Source organism: Daktulosphaira vitifoliae, unplaced genomic scaffold (genome assembly GCF_025091365.1).
Source record: "Daktulosphaira vitifoliae isolate Bord-2020 unplaced genomic scaffold, ASM2509136v1 Scaffold_2, whole genome shotgun sequence".
In the NCBI taxonomy this organism is placed as follows: domain Eukaryota; kingdom Metazoa; phylum Arthropoda; class Insecta; order Hemiptera; family Phylloxeridae; genus Daktulosphaira; species Daktulosphaira vitifoliae.
The window spans coordinates 10,550,331-10,556,037 of NW_026099573.1; positions in this window are offsets into that span (position 1 = coordinate 10,550,331).

Sequence of the window (5,707 nt, forward strand, 5' to 3'; positions counted from 1 at the left end):
GCGCTGACGGCTAGCGGCTGGTACTCTCGAAAAAACGATTTAACCTTCTTATCATTGCTTGCTTATCTCAGAGTTTCATATTTCGTGTTATCAAGGAACAACCATGTGACTACTATGATTGTTTCGATAATGCGTAACGTTGCGTTACACACTGTTGAAACGTTGCAAGCATTTCCACTAGACGATGCAAACAATATGTTATATGTCAATTATAATTAAAAAAAAATACTAATTGATTATTATTTATCTTTATTATTAAGAAAAAACTGAAAACGCATTTTAGATTATATAATATTTTAAACGATATATTAATAGATTATATAGTTATATTATTGTATTGGCTAGTTTCCATTCTAAATTTTACTTGAATGTGTTGGAATAAAGCTATCTCCAGTAAAGACTCATTTGATTATATTTCAATCAATAATATAATTATTAGAATGACTACTTTTAATCAAATACGAATTGAAGACAACATAACTTAGATTTAGACATTCAGATTTCAATGGATAAGTAGAAAAAATTATAGTACGACGATTGCCCTTGGAGTTTAACAAGTGTTATTCCGAAATTTTTCTTAGCATAAGTTGTCGGAATACTGTTTTATTTTTAACTTCTTTTAAATTAAATATATAATCTTCAAATTTTTAAAGGTACATAATTTTCTAAACATTTTCAAAAATTATGTATTAGAACCACAAAAATCAAAATGCAAACAGTTTGAAGCATATCTCTTAACAACATTTTAAATGAATGGCCCACTGCAGAAACCAGACATGTCCAAAAAATCCAAATTACTTTTATCATATTTTTAGAAACTAGAGACATAGACACATCTTTTACTGCAACAGCCAGACATCTACCATTGTTAGTATAGGAGTAAAGCCAGGTTAAAATTTACTCTTAACTGCAGATATCAGACATGTCCAGGACATGTCTGATATCTGCAGTTAACTCTATGGTTTGAGTGGCTGGTGTTTACTCTTTGTACTGCCAACTCAGTGTATGATAGCACCTGAAAAAACGTACCCAACAGCTGATTTTGTTTTTATTTTTATTTTATTTGGACCTCGCTTCCCCGTTTCCAACATCACTGTGCGTAGTCTGTTTACTTGTTGTCAACTATTAACCTACATCTCATTTCACTGCGTAATTTATTCAGTAAGATTAGTAATTTAGAAGGTGATGTTGATAATGAATCTCGTAAAAGAAAGAAAGGGGTTTTGAATACAGAATGCTATAAAAGGAATATTATAAAAACAGCAAAAGTTAAAGGTGATGAACATGTTAACTGGGCTGGAAGAAATATTCAAGCAAAGCAACCTAGCACAACAAATTGCGGGTAAGACATTTTTTATTTTATATATAGGCCTACTAAAATAACACTTAGAACAAGCATGTTTTTTTAACAAGAACATTGTAAAAACATTATTAATTCAGCTTTTTAGAGAAAACTGAAGTGTTTTAACCAATAGCCTAGCCAAGTTTTTATTCCAACCTAATCTAATTGAACTAACCCAACATAACCTAACACAGCATGCTTTACATCAAACCAATATAAATAGTTTATTATGTGTAGGATCATGATCCTGAATTGTACATGGGCCCTTCTACTATTTTTATGTGTGAATTGTTTTTAGCTGCCGCTACAATTGCCTACAGAGTTTTACGGAGGACAATATGCTGCAAATCTTCAATCACCTCTATAGCTTTAACTCAAAGACGGAACAAGATATTTATATACAGTCGCTGATGGAATTGGAGCCAATAGCAAGACCGAGGCCAAGATCTTATGGTGAAAAGTCAAAACCAAAGGCTTTTAACGTAAAGTACTCCATTCAGCTCAAAGGGGTACGTACTGTAGTTTGTAAGAAATCATTCATGCAGACATACAGTTACTCTAAAAATCAATTAGAAAGGCTGTCACATTTGTTGCAAAAAAACAAAACCCCCGAAGATAAAAGAGGGAAAGGTCCATCTGGAAATGCAATACCTGAAAGTGAAAACTTAAAAGTCAGAGAACACATTGAAAGTTTCCCAACAAAAGTGTCTCACTACTCAAACAGTGAAAGGCGTTATTTGGCCGCCAATCTAAACCAAAGAATAATCTACGACATGTTTGTCGCTAAAGAGCGTGATTTTCTGTTAGCTATTCTTGGAAACGAGAAGCGTTTCTCTTACAAATATTTTTGTGAATATTTTAGAGTTAACAATGATTTAGGATTTGGAAGACCAGTTGTTGACGCTTGTGTTACATGCGAGGAGCTACAAACAAAAATAAAAAATCCTACACTGAATGACAATGCAAAAAAAGTTGCCGTTGCTGAGCTAATGGTTCATAAGAGAAAAGCAAAAAAGTTTTATGAGAAGGTAAAGTCTATAACCAAAACTTGTAAGGATGATCCAAAGTCTGTCGGCATATCAATTGACTTCATGGCTAATGTTTCTTTGCCATGCATTCCAGTCCAAGACATCTACTACTTTAGGCAGCTGACCGTTAATGTTTTCGGAATACATGATTTTGGCACTCAAAAAATGACAGCTTTTGTCTACCACGAAGGAAATGGTGGGAAAGGTTGTAATGATGTATGCACAATGATTAAGTGGTATATTGACAATGTGATCAAAATTGAAGTTGAAAATCTCTACATTTTTGGAGATAACTGTTCTGGACAAAACAAGAACAATACTCTTATTCGTTTCGTTATGGCTTTGACAGAAATGAAGCGGTTTAAAAAAGTAACTCTTTACTTTGCCCAAAGAGGCCATTCTTTTATGCCTAATGATAGAGATTTCGGAGTTATCAAAAGAAAACTCCGCAGAGTAGAAAGGTACTACACTGTAGATGAAGTAATTGAAGGAGTTGCTAATGCTTCCAAAGATTTTAAAAGGTTTACTGTGGTGAAAATAGAAAGTGAGGACTTTTTGGATTTCAGTTCTTGGTGGCCGAAATATTATAAAAGAAGGACCTTGAGTGTGGATTCGCTTGGGAAAAACGTACCCAAAGAACAAAAGAGATCATTTCAAATCTCTAAGTATCATGAGATGAGTGTTGAAAGTGAACATCATGAGCGATTGGTGTGTAGTACCAACATCACTGGTCTGACCCGCGATGTTTTTTGCCTAAGAAATTTGAACAAACCAATGGTACTCCCTGAAGAGAAAGCGTACAATGAGAAGAAGCCCATCAATGAAAAGAAAATGGAGGACTTAAAAAAGACCAAACCCTACATCCCCAATAATAAGAAGGGTTTTTGGGATGAAATATTTCAGTGGCCGACTGTGAGTAACGTTGCGGATGAAGAAATTGACTAAGGACTTGCTTTTGTACTGTTATATTTAATTTTTTTCAATATTTCTATTCTTATAATGCACAGCACATGTTTTAAAATAATTGTAACTATACAAAATTGAGTCAAATAAATTATTAAAAACTTTTTCAGGCATTTTAAGTATTTTTTTTACAATTTTACCACAAAAAACAGACATGTCCACGAAACAAATACTAAAAAAACTCAATTAATTAAACATGTAAAATTTTAATTGTTTTACATGATCAAACATTAACCAGCAAGCTATGTATCTTGATTAATTTTTTTATAAAAAAAAATAAGCTCAACGATAAAATTAGTTATTTGCTTCTCCTGAAAAGTTTGATTTTTGGACATGTCTGGTTTCTGCAGTGAGCCATTCAAATACACTCCACGTCCCTTAATTAAGAACTCTGGACTTGTCATTAGCAATGAAACACGTTTGCAGGAGAATCACGCGAGGGACGTATCTATTGGCTTTATGCTAGGCTAATTATTATAATCATTATCTTTTATTCCTTTATTTAAATTATACAATCTATTCAATAATACATAAATAATAAAATAATTATAGAAGTAATAATATGATGTTTAAAATTATTATTTCGAGAAGAGAAGACATTCACTGACGACACTCTTATTAAATTGACTCTTTTTGTAGTTAAATTATTACTATTATAATTTTACTAGAAAATCTCTGCACTACTTTCTTTTAATCCTCTTTAATCATTGTCTATTATAAATTATGTAAGAGCAATACACAATTCAAGGTCAATTTATTTTTCCAGTATTGCCCCAGAGTAAGCAATTTATTTTGTTTTTTATGCATAAAAATTAAATAAATATAATTTTACAGAACGCAATACGAAATTTTATAGGATTAACTTAAATTAAGTTAATTTACTTTAGTTTCAACTCAAGAAATCTATTGTTATAGATTCACTCCATGAAATTCAACTACAATTTCAAATGACTCAGTACTATAACAATATAGTATTGTACTCTAGATTTTTCAAAGAGAGAATTAAATATGAAAACACATTTTAATAACTATATCAATAAAAGAATCAATTCTTAATTTCCATATCCTACGCCTTGGCACAACCTTAACATAAGTTAGGACAAAAATAAGACTAGAAATTTTTAGACATTATCCCTTAAACTAACCTTATTCTAGACATACACGGGCATATTAGGTTCCCTCTATTAACTAATTTTCATTTGTTTAAATAAAAACTTGTAGGTTATACTTTTCACAATAGAAAAAAATGATCTGGACCTTGCAAAAACTAATGCACAATCAAAAAGTGAGGTTTAAATGTGTGTTCAAAGAAACGTTTTTCTTCCAAATGATGTACTTAAATATATGTATGCCGCCAATTAAATTTCATAATAACGGAAGATTAAAATTATAGTTAATAGCTCGTCTGTTATTGTCAAACTTGATTATTGAATAATTTAGGTGATTTACAATTGAATTACTGGGTTAAAAATTTACGCGAATTTCGATACATCATGTAAGGTGACATTATATCATCTGTACCTCTGATTTGTCTCATATAAAATTATTAGTGGTTAAAAATATGATTAAGTGTTAACTAAACATAACAAATATGGACTTCAAACCTAACCAAACAATATATAATTATTCTTACGATATTTATTTTATCAATAATAGACAGTACCTATTAGAATTTAATTTTATTGTAATAAAATTATTTTAATTGTTCGTAGTAAATGTACTCATGATCAGCTTAATTTGATTTAAAAAATGCGATTTTCAACTGATATAATAAAAAACCCAGAACAGGGAGGTCACGGCACAGTGGGGATGTGGCATCAAGTATAATGATTAAAGATTTAATCGTTGGGTCAAGTATAATGATATCTGACAGTGATTAAAATCACTATCATAAAAAACGCTTCGATGCAAATCTGTAGATTGTGTTTAATTTAAAAAAAAATTGGTGGATTATTCCAGAAGCTACATGATCTCCTATTTCCTTATTTATATCCTGATTATAAGTTTTATGATTTATAAGTATAATATATTTATAATATATAAATATATAAAGGGAAATGGTGTTATTTAAAAAACGGTGTGCTTCCTTTGACGTTATTGACGATGGCGTCAAGTTTCACATGTAGAGCAGAAATGTTCTGAAAATAACAAACCCGATTATTTAAAAAACCCATCCTTGATTTATAAAAAAACCCAGCACAGGGGGGTCGCGGCACAGTTGTGACGTGGTATAGTTGGATCAAGTATAATGATATCTGACAGTGATTAAAATCACTATCAAAAATAAACGCTTCGATGCAAATCTTTAGATAGTGTTTAATTTTAAAAAAATTGGTGTTTTATTCCAAAAGCTACTTGATCTGCTGGTTCCTTA